Consider the following 17,597-nt stretch of genomic DNA (forward strand, 5'->3'; position numbering starts at 1 on the left):
TCTCTGACTCTGCATCAGGTGACTTGCTGGAGCTGAGATCAAGATTCGCATCCATCGGTGTGCTTGTGGGTCTGCATTCGTGCATGGAGAAGTTTTTCAAGATGGACTTGATATAATCTCTTTGATCCAATTCGATGAATCCCTGTTATTGATTGACTGTTACATTTATGCCCAAGCACCTTTGAATGGGTCCAAGATCTTTGATGGTGCAAATTCTTGCAAGGCAATCCTTAAAAGTCTTTAAAAAATCAATGCTATCGGTGAAAACAATCAAGTCATCCACGAACAATGCAGCTATGATACACTTGTTGACTGTGAAGAAACTGTAAATACATGCATCAGAATCTGATTGTTTCATGTTCATATCCTTGAGGGCTCGATCAAGTTTGGCGTTCCAATTTCTGCTGCCCTGTTTCAATCTATAGATTGCTTTTTTGAGTAAACATACCTTGCTTTCTTCTCCTTGGATAACAAATCCTTTTGGTTGCTGTAGGTATACTGTAGTGTCCATATCTCCATGCAAAAACGCGGTCTCCACATCCAGATGATAAATGTCCAAGCGTTTCCTTGCAGCATATGCAAATAATAACCTTAAGGATGTAAATCGTACTACTGGGGAGTACGTCTCATCATAGTTGATGCCTTGGATCTGTGAATATCCTAGTGCAACTAGTCTGGCTTTGTAGCGGGTTGTCTTATCTGGCATTACCTTCTTCTTGTATACCCATCGACAGCCTATCACTGGTTGCCCTGATGGCACATTGCACAGCGACCAAGTTCCATTCTTGGTTATGGAGTTCATTTCCACTTGCATGGCTCGCTTCCACTATGCAGATTCATGACCAGACGTAGCTTCCTCATACGTTCGTGGTTCACCAGGTTCAGTTACTGTCGAGTAAATGACAAATTCGTCGAGATACCTGGGTTTATTCTTCCTGCGTTGAGGTCTGCGTGTGGGAACAGTTGATAAGTCGTCATCTGAGCTTTCTGCTTCCTTAGACTGGCTGAGTTTGGCAGCTGATCTAGTCAAGGGGCGAGTCGAGTCCTTGCTGTGCTGATTTTCCTGCAACTTAGAGGTTAAATTATCCTTTCTCGCTTCCTTGTTCTTCTTATTTACGGGTTGGTCATCGTGGTCTATAGGCGAGGTCCTTTTTCTTGCTTCTCTCACAGGTGCTGCGTTGGGTACGTCTTCCACTGGTGGGTTTTCATGTTGCAGGTCTACGGATTCAGCTTCTGGTTCCAGGTTTACAGGTAAGTCCTCGGCTCTCATATCAACTGTATGTCCATGTGCTGTTTCAACGTTTGCAGGTAGGTTGTTGGCAGCCTCTGTGTCTATGGGTGCACAGATCTTGTTTCTGGTGCACGTAGTTGCTGGATTTTCTTCAAAAAATTGCACTTTACATGAAGTAAATGCCTTTTTGTCTTCATGACTCCACAACCTGTACCCTTTCTGAGTTTCACTATAGCCCAGCATAATAGCTGGCTTGGAAGTAGCCTCTATCTTCTGCCTCTGGTGGCTTGGGACGTACGCCCTGGCTCGGCTTCCAAATACTTTTAGATGAGACAGGTCTGGTGGTAGTCCTGTCCACAGCTCCTCTGGAGTACGGCCACCAAGACACCTCCTGGGACTACGGTTGCTTATACAGCATGTTATGGAGACAGCCTCTGCCCAGAAACTTTTTGGTAGGTTCGACTCAGCCAACATACACCTAGTCTTTTCAAGCAGGGTTCTGTTTACCCTCTCGGTACGACCATTTTGTTGTGGCACGTAGGGGACAGAAGTCTCATGTTTTACTCAAAGTTGTTCCAAGGTGCTTTTCAGATCATTGTTGACATATTCTTTTCCGTTGTCAGATCTGATCACTTTGATTTTGTTATCAGTCTGATTGTGCACTAACTTGATAAAATTCCTCACTGTATCTGGTACTTCGTCTTTCTTCTTTAAAAAATATACAAATGTCTTGCGAGAGTAATCGTCTAGGAACGTGATAAAATACCTTGCCTGGCCAAGCGATGGAACTTCAACTTGGCAGACATCTGTGTGTACAAGTTCTAATGGTCTGCTTGCACGTTTGCTGCTTGGATGGTAGGGTTTGTTGATCAGTTTTCCAGTGACACACGTCTCACACTTGACGGGTTGATCATTCACAAATTGAATGCCTGTAGATACTTGACGGAGCTGTTTCAAGTACTCGTGGTTAAGATGAGCCATCCTTCTATGCCATAGGTGCACACTGGGTACTTCGGTCACTTTCAGAGCTGTTGATACAGCTGGTGAGTTTGGATCAGGCAGACTGCTACAACGGGTACTTTGGCTTTATTCACTGCTGTGACATTCAGTGTTCTGGGTTTTCGTACGTTGGTCAGATGTACTTTACTGCAAAATCCAGTCTCCTGAATTTGCCTCACTCACTAGATCCATGGTGAACAAAACTTCCGGAGCTCCTGGTGTGCAACGTTCAGCCACAACGAGAGAGTAGTCAACGACGGCTGTGTGAGTTACATGCGTGGGGAGCATGGTTAAAGCTTGGATTTTCTTGCGGATCGGAGCAGTATATCTCTTAGAGATGTGGCCATATTGGTTACAGTTGTAGCACCTGATATTTGAATTTCTTCGCGTGCTCTGTCTGGATTGGTGGCGCCCTCTGTTGTTGCCGTTCGAACGTGGCTGATGTGTATATTAAGACTGCGCAAACAGCCCGCGAGATTCAACATCGTTTTCACTTGCGCCACTTACCGGTTCCTCTAAAAGCTTGTTTTTCACAAGGTCTGCGGTAACGTTCACTCCTGAATTTTAGAGTGCCATGATCATGGGTTTGTATGAGGCTGATAATCCGTCGAGCAAAAGCGCTCCTACTAGATCGTCGGCTAAATTTGTGCCTATAGCACTCAATTTCCTCGCGGCCGAGATGATTCGCGATACATACGCTTCCATGGATTTGCAATCTTCAAATTCGGTGGTCGTTGCCTCTTGGAGTAAAGTTACCTTCCTTGCAAGTCCCTTGTCATCTTATAGAGTGGATGCGTTCTTCACATATGCGTACCCCTCCGGTTATATCGCCAGGATTATGCGTCCTCGAGCCTTTTGTAACTTTTTCGGGTCCGTACTAATTTGACCATCTACGGGTGATGGGATGATATCCCACAGATCTTCTACCTCGAGGAGTGCACGCATCGAAACTGCCCATGGCCTGTAATTTTCGCTGCCAATGAGCTTTTCCATGATATGCAAAGATCCATTCTGGATTTTGTTCGCCATCTCGATGATCGGTCTCTCACTTCACTATACGGCGTTCAATTTTTGCCAGTCACTGTGCCACCATTATCACCACTGTTCGACAATGGAAAATTTGTACAGTTTTCGGTTGATTTTACCTGGGCCCATAACCTGATATTTTGGTTTATTAACTTAGGAAACGGAGTGGTGAACTTGAGGTGAACAAATAATATAATTCTCGGTGAACGTTGATAATTCGATTTTTATGTACTTTGTAAATTACACGTGAGAGAGGTCGAGATACGTGTTATCACGTCGGCGTCTGCCGGAAAAGGGGGGAGTAGAATTTTGGCGTCTCTATTTATACTATCTAATCAATACGTATTACATATTCTGCACTCGTACCTACAACTACTCTATCTAAGTATACAACTGCAATAGCGCGCGCGATTCAAATCAGTAATTGTGAGAATTGAACGTATATACAAAAACTAACATCAAAATTCAATTATTAATATTGTACTATTGATAATGGTCTTGGTGCATTAGAGTATCTAAACACAGTAATTTTTTTGTCGGGAGAAACTAAAAACGCATATTCTACTGAAATTTTTGTAACAGACGGTGCAGCCGAGAATCTTTTCTTTAGTAATCTTGAAGTTTTTTGATATTATTAATTGATACTAAATTTTGATAGTATTAAGTATACTGCAAATATAATATCTTATTGGCAATAATAATGATAAAATAAATAATAAATATGTTTAGTGAATGTTTTAATGTAGCCCTAACATGAAACGGCTCTAAAAACATTTTAAAAACTTTTAATACCACACTTTGAAACGTTGGAATGAAAGTTTAAGAAATATTGGAAAAAACGATAAGTAAACGATCGAATGTCCACACTTTTTGGATTTTATTAATTTGATAAAACGTTTATTTAATGTTATAAAGTTGTACACTGTAAATTATTATAAAATTCTAATAAAAATAGTTAATCACTATAAAAGATAGTTTGTATTTAGACTATGCTTTACAGTTTTTTACAGAATCATACACTTTTTACATTTTTTTATATTTATTTTTATTATTATATTGTTACATTGTTTTGGAGTTAATAACATTTCTAAATTTGATAAATTTAAAAAATGTTAAACTTTTAAAATGTTATAAACTACAGAAAAATATAAAACCGCTGCCAATTCATTGGCAAGTAGCTTCCTCCAACTAAATTTATAGTTCCAATAGATAAAACATTATTTAAATATACAATGTTAATGCTTTTGTTAAATATTTTCAATCTCGATTATTTTGCTGAAGGAGCAATTAAAACATAATACAAAATATTGTGGATCTGAATAAGTTGGAATTGAGTACAGGGCAACTACAAAAGAAAAGTTTTATTTATATTTCAATGGTATTATTAATATTTTACAATATGTCAATATTTGTGATTAATATGTTGCGTCAAATATCTCTCGACGTAAATTTTCGATCACAAATGGTACAAACTGAACCACAAGTAGCAACGTGCCGTTTCATTGATCCACTCCTTATATATTTTTTACACATTTCGCACCTCACCCTTTTAGAAGAGTGCACATCACATGTTCTGCATGTTTGTTTCTCATTGTCATGGTCAAACTTTATGTGACGACTCAAATTGCTTTTTTTCCGCTCAATTTTCCGCGAAATTGATGCGTTTCTTATTTCAAAAACCCAACGACTCCTTCCCATTCCTCTTTAATTATACATAATCATATTGATAAACTTTCAATAATAAAACTAGTGTATTATGTACAACAAAGATTATAAACAAAAGAGAAATGTATATTTTATAATTTTTCTAATAAAAAAAAAACAAGTGAATGTCTTGAGACTTTATTTTTTTACTCTACACCACTTCTTTTAGAACGTTGATTCACCATTTGTATTATTCATACACAGTGTCGTATATCAGAACTCCGAATACCAAATAAATCAAATTAACAGGTTCCAAATCTTGTGGATCTGAAACGGATGAAATCGTCGAAAAAGTTTAAAATTATAATTCAAAAATTTTAAATGTATTGATTTAATATACATACAATATATGTTAATGAAATATAATTTGAATTCAATATATTTCCAAAAAGTATTTTTACTGCGTTTAAGCAAGCCATCTGCGCAAAGATTGGCAGTACTCATGTACTATATGTCATACTGATGTATATATATATATATATATATATATATATATATATATATATATATATATATATATATATATATATATATAATTTTGGCATAAATTAATAGGGAGGGACTTTAACGACGTGCAACAACACCCCTATAAGAGGAAGAAAAAGTTTTAAGAAAAATCAGTTTTTACATTTTAGCTCTTTACTTGAGAACCACTCGACGAAATCGTTTAAAATTTTAGCAACAAATAGCTTTTTTTATGGTTAATCACCAAATTTGAAGCATTTGACTGCATTGTTTTAGAGATATAAGGAATCAAAAAATTTTCAAAAAAAAAAATTGAAACCTTGATATCTTAAGAAGCATAGGGGTTTGAAAGCTGCGCAATGAACTTAGCCAAGATACATAAAATATCTACTTTTTCCCAAAATCTCAAGCACAATAAAGCCTTTTTACGTCCGTAATCGAGGCACAAAAAAAAAACTAATTTTTTCAAGTTTTCGATTTTTTACTGAAAAAATAAGTAGTCAAATCACTTGAAATTTTAATGGGATATAGTTTGACACGTGACCCATCGACATGATTTTCGTGAGGTTATGATGTTTAGTTTCAGAGATATGAATTTAAAAAAAAATCACAATTTTATTTTATCTGTCGAACAAAGCGGTCGACCACGAGGACCAAACGGGGAAAAGTAGGTAATTTTATTCTCTTTCAAATGCATATTAGCTCAATTGTTTGTAACGATGGGATGATTGAAAAAAACGCAAAATAGTGTTTTTCAAAAATCAAAAATTGGACATAAAAAAATAGTTAGAAAAATAAAAAATAAATGTTTTTCCCGAATTCAGAATCCAAAAATATAAATGCATGTCAAATTTTATTGATATTGACCGAGTAGTTCCAGAAAAATTACGGTATACATACACACACATCCACACACACACACACACATAGAATATCCCAACTAAGGCTTTTCAGAATAAATTCAATTACAACGTGCGCTTTGTTCTGATTACTTATGAAGTTTAGTAATATTTGGTCATTATGAACGCCATATGGAATTGACGTAATCGAGTTAATTAAATCAATAAATTTTCTAAAATGACAGGTATTTTAATCATTTTCCAAAAGGAATCAGTCCATGTCATCTATTTATTTCTTTGAATCCATGAATCAGCATACACGACCAAAAATGTTTTTAACAGGTATAAAGTAAAGCTACGTCCATCTACTTATTTAGGTTTTAAAGGCATTTGGTTTTAATCGAATGTACTTAACTAATAGAAAACCAAAGAAATAAGCTTCGTGTTCAAATTCAGTGGCTCAAAATTCATAAAAATAGCCTTCGTCAATAATTTTCCTCTAGACGTAAATTTCTTAACCGCGTAAAACAGACATTTTGGGTGATTTTTTGAGGTTAGGGACGAGCGCTTGAGGTATCGGTAAAAAAGACGGCCGGTTTCATGTTCAGCAGCACAAAATACATAAAAATACCCTCACTAATTGAAAGTACATAAAAAATGCTAAATTTTCCATATTTAAACAAAGGCTATAGCCGGGTTACTATGGTGAAATGGCCCCCTTGGAAAATGTATATATGTTATATACCATTCGATGGGGGATAAAAAAAAACTCCCATAGCCAAATTTTTAGCTCTCTGCCTAGTGCGCATGCGCAGTAACGTCGATAAACGTGTTTTTTTGATTTTATTTTTTTCTGAAGTCCCTATAGGATAAAAATTTTTTTAAAAATTCACATTGGTGTATTTTTATGTCATGAATAACTGCAATTTTTTTGGGATTACATAACCTCAAATATCGGATCTAAAAAAATTATTAAAGTTTTCAATCAATATTTTGACCCCCTTGTTTTTGAGGTGCAACTTTTTAAGTAGACTTTTTTTGTGTACTTTTTCCCGTTCTTTACGATGGCACTAACGTTTTTTCCTTAAAAATGGTGGCACAACTCGATTTGAGCCAAAAACTGATTTTTTTGCCATTTTTTCACGTTTTTAGCTGGTCATGTTACAATTTAGTTACTAAAGTGACTCCTTTTGAGTAGTTTTGCATATCTTCCCATGAAAACATAATCAAATGAAATATTTTGTTCGCTCCAAGCCGTATTTTTTATATTATCTTACGTTTTCAATGATGGTCTTATCAGAATTGTGATATCACCTTATTATAAAACTGATGGCTAATGTTATGTTCTTTTTAAACGTTCTGTGATTGGTCGAAAGTATTGTCTCTGTCGCACTTTTTTGTTTATTGTTTATTTTTATTTATAATAAAAGGTTATGCTTGGCCGCGCGGTTGACGCGGCGGCTGCAATGCAGACGATCTGCGTAGTGAATGGTCAATCATAAAATTAAGAATTATCAGGAGCATAAACAAATAAAGTATTTTGATTTCTTAATTAATTAAACGATGCGCAAACCAATGGCCAACATTGTTTTTTTCAAAACTAATTTTTTTTTTCTTACAATTGTCTATATAAGGGAGAAAGTACAATACGTCCCGTCCCGTCCCGTACCGACCCCGGGACATACCGTCTGAAATAAGTCACTTTTATATTATTGGCTAATTCTGTTCGATAACCCAATCGACGGTACAGAATTAGCCAATCCCGTAAAAACAGCTTATTTCAGACGGTATGTCCCGAGGTCGGTACGGGACGACGGATTCAATTGTACTTTCTCCATAATATACTAATACAAGTGAATGGTGAAAACGCTGTTAGTATAAGTTTATAACTTTTAAAGTAAATTAAAATCTAGCAAATAAAAATTGTTTCGATTTTTCTTTTTACTATTTCGGCTTTTGACTGATAATTGATAGCAATACTAGAAAAAATAATAAAGTAGTTAAGTATTTATTTTCAAATACATTGGAGTTAGTTGGAACCGAAGGCTGACGCGGCTACTTTAAATCTTTCTGCTGTTTACTTCAAAACTAACAATCTTGTATATTTAAAGTGAGTACTATATATTTTATATATCTTTTAAAAAAATGAAGATTTAACAAAGTTTTTCAAAAGTTTTGACATCACAGATTATATGCTTTGATATTAGGGTTATATGTATTTCTAATACATATTACACAATAAATTAATATTTTGTTAAATAACTTCTTTAAAATCAAAACCTATTATTAATATCTAAAATGTTATTTTTATGCCGACACTTTGAGTTTTGAAAAAAATACTGTAACCAACCTACTGATAAATAAAAAAATCTCCCATGTATTTATAATAAATACACTTGTATTTTACCGGTATATGCAGAGTAAGACTTATTAATGGGTAGAAAAATAAAATTTTTATTATAAATTCTGTAGTATTAAGAGTAATTGTATCAAAAATAATGACAGATAATATAGTAATATAATAATATGATATAATAATATAATAATATGATATAATAATATAATAATATAATATAATAATGTAATAATAATAACAGATAATTATTAGACCTTTTTATACGCTAAATAAGAAAAACATGTTGTGTACGTTATTAAATTCTTGCATAAAATCAAAAGTTTAAACCAACATTAAATTATAAACTGTTTTAGTACTCGCATAAAGATCCGATCTTATCCTAAAACAAAAATAGCAATCAGATTTTAAATCAATAAGCTAACAAAAAAGTAATTAATAAAAATGAATTTTCAATCCTATAGATATAGATATACGTACAATGCATGTAAGGGGAACGAGTCTTTATCTATTTAACTTAACCAATTTAGGCTAATCACATAAAGTAAAATGAGAAATTAGTTAAACATAAAGTTGTTGAAACTATTAACTAAATAAAATTAAGAAGGAAAAACATTTGAATAAAATATGACAATAAACTTTTGCTAGAAACGGATTTGACGATTGATGAGTTGCATGTTTTGATGTAATGCGGTATATTAATTATACAAGTATGATTAAATTGATAAAATATAGAAAGTCTTGAACAATAATTAATTTGTTTATGTATAAAATACTGTCAAATTAATAAAAAATGCACATAAATATCTGCATATGACTATATATGATGTGATTTTTACTATAGTTAATTATTATGAGATGAGAAAAAATATTTGGTTTTACATAAAAACAATACATGAGAAATAATAAAAATGAAAAATAGAACTAATAGGATGCGAACTTATTAATTGTCAATTAACTTTTAAGTTAAAAAAATGTAAAATGAATAAAGTAAACACAAGCTAACCTATGCTTTAAACACATACGTATATGAAACATCATTAAAAACAACATTATTTATTTATTTTAAAATACACTATTATTCATGTCTAGATACAAGAACATATTTTTACAAAAAAACAAATTGAATATAATAATTTCATAGGTTTGTTGATTTTATAAAATCACTAGGTGCAAGCACTTCAATACAGTTTTTATGACAAAAAAAAATTATTTGCTTAAAAAACTTATAAATGAAATACAACTTATTTCACTTTTACTAGGCAATATTATTTTTTTACTTTTCATGTAAAGCTACTGAGAAAACTGGATTATACAAGAACTTAGATTATAATATTTTTGTAATATTTATTATTCATTCTAGTTTTTAATTTAAAAAAAGGCAAACAATTTTTTTAGATTTTTAAAAACTAACTAACAGCATTTTTAAATGTATTGTAAAATATTTATATTTTATTATTTCAGAAGTGATCTTCTTGTCTAATGGTTAAATAAATATGGCATCTAATAGTAATGAAGAGTCAGATAACATCAGGAAACGCGATGATCGAAGATGTGCCATGTGTAATATTTATATTAGAAAATCAATTGGTCGAGAAAAGGAAATCGAATCTGAAGTTGAAATCGAATATGCTAAACAATTATCAAATAAAGATATTTACATCCATGATGTAATTTGTGATTCATGTAGAAAGCGATTAGCCAAATACATATCAAGCTCTAAACCTAAAAAGGTTAATGTTCCAGCAACTGCTTCGTCTCAAGATTCAAATGTTTCTGAATCATTTTCTCAGCTAACTGTCACTTCATCATCTCAGGAAAGTACACAATCATCTGTATACGCAATAAAGGAACAAAAAGTACGAGCAACCACGGAATTACTTATTCAAAGGACGATTGCGACACATAAATATTGCTTTGTTTGTGGGTACCAAAAACAGACTAATAATATATTAGTTCCTTTAGAGGCCCGAATTCAAGTTTATAGTAAAATGAATGTTTTTATTCCACATGGCAATAGATGCTGTTGCACACATTTAATTAAAAAAAGATTTTATGAAGATGAACTAAATAAAATTAATATTTTTTCCACTACAAGTACGGTATATATTGATGAATTACTACAATTTTTGAGTCAATTATCAATGGAAGCAGACGAAACTTTATTAGATACAGTAGCTGAATTTTCCATGCCTGAAAAAAAATTGAAAGTTTTTACGGGATTAACGTGGGAAAATATTAATTATCTTAAAGATCAACTCACTTCTCTGAAGAATTCCTGTGTAAGGACAGCGACACAAGCCATTGTCGTATTTTTATTCAAAATGCGCTCTGGGAATTCTAACTCGCTCATCTCTACAATATTTGACATTGAAAGCGAACAACAAGTATCTCGTTTTTGTCAATCAGTATTATTATCTTTCGAAAAAGATTTACTACCAAAACACTTTGGATTAGAAAATGTAGACAGAAATGAATTGATTGAAAATCAAACTTCTAATATGGCAAAGAAATTACATCCTGGTAAACAACTTATTTTGATTGCTGATGGTACTTATATAAGGCATGAAAAAAGCTCTAATAACGAGTACCAAAGAAAATCTTATTCAGGCCAAAAAAAGTTCCTCTGACTAAACCATTTACTATATGTACTACTAATGGTTATGTTGTTGACCAGTTAGGTCCATATCTTGCAAATAAAAATGATGCTACAATACTGATTGAAATATTGGAAGAGAAGCAGAATATTTTACAGAAACTTCTTCGCCAAGGGGACATTTTTATACTGGATAGAGGTTTCAGGGACATTAAACAAAAATTAGAAAATATGGGTTATATTGTTTTGATGCCTGCACTCAAAGGTTCAAAATCTCAACTTTCTACGCAAGAATCAAATGAAACAAGATTCACGACAAAACTGCGATGGGTTGTTGAAGTAGTGCACGGAGTTCAAAAGAAAAAATATAGGTTATTAGATCACAAACTTGATAATAAAATGGTGAAAAATACTGGATCTTATTGTAAAATTTCTTGCTACTTAAATAACTTGTTTGGCAAACGCCTAGATTCTGATGAAGACATGCAAGATGAAATATTTAGTGCTATGCAATCTAGAAAAAATGTTGAAAATACATTAGCAGTTTTAGTAGCAGACAAAAGATGGAGTCGTCGGAAACTACCATTTAAAATAATAACTTCGGATGATTTACCAGACTTTCCTGAATTAACAATAAAAGATTTGAAAATTCTGTTTACAGGAACATATCAGCTTAAACAGACAATATCTTACTTAGCGGAAATGCTTGACGCAGATAATAATTTGAAGATTGGATATTCAAAAGAGACTAACAATATTCTCAAACTTGAAGTTCAATCCAGGCATATTAACAGAAAACAATACAAATGTTTCGTTGAGTATAAACCAAATGGTATTGGTTATTCTAGCATCTTAAGACACTGTTGTGATTGTGCTAACGGTAACCGTACTATAGGATGTTGTGCGCATATTGCTGCCATAATCTATTATCTTTCACATGGAAGATATTTATCAAAAATCATACGACCAGCTGAAATTCTGTCTAAAATGTTTCTTAATGATCAAATTGAAGTGTGTATTGATGAAGATAGTGACAATGATGAGTGAATCATTTTTTCTATTGTGAACATTCGTTATTTTTAAAAAGCTACTTGTATACGTTCCATAATTTATTTTAAATAGCCTATGAAGATAATAAATTATACTTTGTACGAATTGAACATACTTAACTTCAATTCCTTTTTACCTGATAATTATTACTGTCAATAGATTTTGAATAATCAATTAAGTAGAGGCAGATAAGCCAAATATGGCCTTTTTAAGACCACAAGACGCCAAAAGTACCCTCAAACGATCGATTTCAAGGCTATGTTTAGCTAAAAACAGGCTTTTTTGCGTGAAAACCCTTGCATTATGACATTTTTAGGTTAGTTTTGGGTTACATGGTACCAAAAATGGCCTTTTTCGGCGTTAAATCACTCAAATGAGGGCATTTTTAGGTTAAAGAGAAAAGCAGACACTGACAGCGGCGATATTCTTTTTATATATAGAGAGAAACCCTTTATTACCTCAAATTCTGATAAGACCATTATTGAAAACGTGAGATAATATAAAAAATACGGCTTGGAGCGAACAAAATATTTCATTTGATTATGTTTTCATGGGAAGATATGCAAAACTACTCAAAAGGAGTCACTTTAGTAACTAAATTAACTAACCAGCTAAAAACGTGAAAAAATGGCAAAAAAATCAGTTTTTGGCTCAAATCGAGTTGTGCCACCATTTTTAAGGAAAAAACGTTAGTGCCATCGTAAAGAACGGGAAAAAGTACACAAAAAAAGTCTACTTAAAAAGTTGCACCTCAAAAACAAGGGGGTCAAAATATCGATTGAAAACTTTAATAATTTTTTTAGATCCGATATTTGAGGTTATGTAATCCCAAAAAAATTGCAGTTATTCATGACATAAAAATACACCAATGTGAATTTTTAAAAAAATTTTTATCCTATAGGGACTTCAGAAAAAAATAAAATCAAAAAAACACGTTTATCGACGTTACTGCGCATGCGCACTAGGCAGAGAGCTAAAAATTTGGCTATGGGAGTTTTTTTTTATCCCCCATCGAATGGTATATAACATATATACATTTTCCAAGGGGGCCATTTCACCATAGTAACCCGGCTATAGCCTTTTTAGATCAAAAGTAATTTTGGGCAGAGCTTTGTTACATTTGACGTGGAACGTCCCATATATATATATATATATATATATATATATATATATATATATATATACTAGTGGGGCTCCGCCCCCCTGCTCGCTTCGCTCGCCAACCCCCTATTGTAGTTTCTGTGTGATTTTATCTTCAAAATTTTATTTTCATGAACTGATAATTATGTTCTGGATGGTTGAAAATGATCGATCTTGTTGTATAAGAAAACCTGTTACTGGAAGTAAAAGTATTGTTTAACATTGAACTTCTACTATTAATGGCATTTAAAATAGTTTTAGCTAGTTTTTGAAGTTTTCTGACGCTTGAAATTCATCATTTGAATTTATATATATATTTTTTTTTAAATTAATTGTAATTTTTTTTAATGTTCTTAATGTTTAAATCTTTGTGCCGCAAAAGGCATCTATAAAATGATAGACTTTTCGAGTTGCGCGCCATTGGGAGACGTGAGGTGATCCTGAAAATTAAATTATTTGGAAAACTGTCTCTTTATTCTGTCTCTCTAGTTCTGTCTGACTACTCATATTACCTGAAAATTCATCGAGGTCTTTGATCTCGCTTATCTTGTCCATTTTGTTGTTTATTCAATCAGTGAATCATCTATAATGATTATACTTTCTGATGGTTCTTTGAGTTCTTTGAACTCAATTATTCCCTAACTTATTTACACGTTATTAATAATTAACTTTAATCTTATAACTTAAATAAAATTAGAGATCTTCAATATCTGGTTCTCTTGGAACTGATACTTCTTACCTTAACCTAAACCTTAATTCTATTTAATATTATCCAATTTAAATCTATTTAATCATAATATGTTATAAATTTGTATTTAATTGGACTGTTAATGCGGCCTTATTTTACTACGCAATAGCGTTGTGAAAGTATGACGGTCTCAAGCCCGATAACGCAGAGAGCAGTCATGTTATTTGGTGGGGGGGTGGTGGGGGGGCCAGGGGGGGGGGGGGAGTCTTGCCAAAATGACTATATAATATAGGAAGATATATATATATATATATATATATATATATATATATATATATCTTCCTATATTATATAGTCATTTTGGCAAGACTCCCCCCACCACCCCCCCACCACCCCCCCACCTTGGCCCCCCCACCAAAACACGTAAAATTCTTTCATTTTTCTGTTATTTTCGAAAATCTCAAAAACCCCCCCACCACCCCCCCACCGCCCCCCATCCCCCCCCCCCCCCCCCCATCGCCCCCCCCCCCACCAAATAACATGACTGCTCTCTGCGTTATCGGGCTTGAGACCGTCATACTTTCACAACGCTATTGCGTAGTAAAATAAGGCCGCATTAACAGTCCAATTAAATACAAATTTATAACATATTATGATTAAATAGATTTAAATTGGATAATATTAAATAGAATTAAGGTTTAGGTTAAGGTAAGAAGTATCAGTTCCAAGAGAACCAGATATTGAAGATCTCTAATTTTATTTAAGTTATAAGATTAAAGTTAATTATTAATAACGTGTAAATAAGTTAGGGAATAATTGAGTTCAAAGAACTCAAAGAACCATCAGAAAGTATAATCATTATAGATGATTCACTGATTGAATAAACAACAAAATGGACAAGATAAGCGAGATCAAAGACCTCGATGAATTTTCAGGTAATATGAGTAGTCAGACAGAACTAGAGAGACAGAATAAAGAGACAGTTTTCCAAATAATTTAATTTTCAGGATCACCTCACGTCTCCCAATGGCGCGCAACTCGAAAAGTCTATCATTTTATAGATGCCTTTTGCGGCACAAAGATTTAAACATTAAGAACATTAAAAAAATTAAAATTAATTTAAAAAAAAATATATATATAAATTCAAATGATGAATTTCAAGCGTCAGAAAACTTCAAAAACTAGCTAAAACTATTTTAAATGCCATTAATAGTAGAAGTTCAATGTTAAACAATACTTTTACTTCCAGTAACAGGTTTTCTTATACAATAAGATCGATCATTTTCAACCATCCAGAACATAATTATCAGTTCATGAAAATAAAATTTTGAAGATAAAATAGGGGGTTGGCGAGCGAAGCGAGCAGGGGGGCGGAGCCCCACTAGTATATATATATATATATATATATATATATATATATATATATATATATTGTAACGAGCGGCGAGATATTGTATTCTCGCGCGCTTGTTCGTCGCGAGAAATCAGGTTAGAGCGGCAGACGACGCCGTCGGATGGCTGTACTTACGGAAGACCGAGGAGAGGGAGGTCGAGAGGGAACTCGAGCGCGTCGAATAATAGAATCGACAGACTTTTGCTACCAGCGCGCGAGAAAGGAGCTCATCTCCAGAACCGCGAGAAGCTTGCTAGTGGGATAGATTCGACCCGTGCCCGTAAGGGGAGCGCCGACAGGGACCTGGAGGGACGCCTTCATTGTTCGAGGGCGAACGCTTCTCGATGCCCGGGATCGCATCGCCACGGTGAGAGGTGCGAGTTGAGACCGACTCCTCGCACCAGTGTAAGTCTCGCGTGTGTTTACCACGGAAAAGCCCGCGCGAAACGTCGCTGACTGCTGCTCGTGGTCACCGAGCTTTGGTCCGGTTCGCGCCGGTTATCGCGTCTCTCTCGCGCCCGTATTATACGCCGTCGCTTCGGGCGACGCGTTTTTGTATTCATATTTATAGTTGAGTTCAATATAGTTTATCATTCTGTTGTTAACATTCCCGTGTTCTTATTTATTCTGATCCCAGCTACCCAGTTCGAGGCTCACGGAAAACTCTGTAGCCGGTGCATGTCCGAACGCGAAAGCAAGAAGCTTCACTCACCTCGCGTTTGGCAACGAGATTCTCTAAATTGACCGCGGAGAGAGAGTGAGGGTTGCACTCTCGGTGACGCGTTGGCTATCGCGTCCGACGAATTAGAAAACCCCGTTATAAAATGGCGCCCCAACGTTCGGGGTTTGATCAAACTGGGTAGTGGTAAGTTTTTTATTATCAAACATAGTTTTCGCAAGTTAGGCGCGTTAAGAAAATCGCCACGCGTCGAGAGAATTTCGGAGCCTCGACAGCAACGGCGAGTCGGAGTGCAAGCCCCACGTTCGCCAAGGCTGCAAAACAGAAGATCCATGACGCGAAGCAGGCTGCAGACCCCGGAATATCGTGCGTCCACGGTAGGCGCACGGCGAGCAAAGTCTCGTGATTAAGACAGAACGAACTTGGCGCATCCGACACATTCGATGCGATACTTCCTAACAAAGGAAGGGAAGCGCAGGAGACGGACGGTAGTGCGCGACTATCCCGGTCAGCGAGGCCAGTCGGCCAGGAGATAAATTCAACAGGCATGTGTGAGCATCAGCACAAGGCACCTGGCAGGGCCGTAAAGAAGACCACGGACCCTGGAGAGCCGAAGATACCACGGAACAGCTGGTGGAAAGCTCGAGTCAGATGCTTGCGACTCGGAGCTACGATTGGAGATAAGCGCCTGCAGAGGGCGAGGGTGCACGGGCGGTGAATTACGGCCACCGTGCCAATCTCGCAGACGATACAAAGCTGGCGGACACCAGACGCCAGTACTGACATCAGCCGTCTCCACAGAGAAGGCGGAAAGACGAAAACCACTCCGAAGCAACATCAACATCGAATCCCTAGAAGAAGACGTGACTCAACCACCGAGGGACAGCGAAGAAAGCAAGGCGATGCGCGACCCACCTAAAGCGAGCGACCTTGAGCGCCAGCTTGAGTCAGAGTGTACGGCTCGAGTGAGCGAAGCGTGCAAGGGAGGGACGCGTTCGTGAGTCGCGCGGACATACCGCGCAGCAGCAGCCTCGTCGTTTCGCGAATGAGATCACATAACCTGCACGTAGCAGACGACGCACTAACCTCGAGTCACAACTGTACGGAAGTGCGTCGCATGCCGCCATATTCGGTTGCCCGGCGAAATATTCCCTATTCAGAAATCAATTTACAAAATTGATTTAAAATTGAACAGGCACAAAGGTAATCGTATAATCGCGGTTTTAAGCATTATTTGCCACGGCCTATCAAATGGAAGGGCTTAGAGTACCTTACCTAATTTTTTTTTATGCATCATTTTATTAAACCTAGGGCCGTTAAGAAACCTCACAACTTAAGAAAAAAAGGGTACGGTAACTATGTAACCTAACTATGTAACTAAGCAAGATTTAACCTTCAATCATCCCCCCCCCCCCCCCCAGTTTTATTTGCGCT

General features: G+C 35.3%; 1 protein-coding gene across 39 annotated transcripts in view; it reads left to right on the forward strand.

Annotated features, from left to right (window-relative positions):
- Positions 1 to 17,597, forward strand: part of LOC100117118 (leucine-rich repeat-containing G-protein coupled receptor 4) — a 722,517-nt gene that overhangs the window by 653,097 nt on the left and 51,823 nt on the right. The gene's annotated exons all lie outside the window — the stretch shown is intronic.

The sequence above is a fragment of the Nasonia vitripennis genome (genome assembly GCF_009193385.2).
Source record: "Nasonia vitripennis strain AsymCx chromosome 2 unlocalized genomic scaffold, Nvit_psr_1.1 chr2_random0006, whole genome shotgun sequence".
Taxonomy (NCBI): Eukaryota; Metazoa; Arthropoda; class Insecta; order Hymenoptera; family Pteromalidae; genus Nasonia; species Nasonia vitripennis.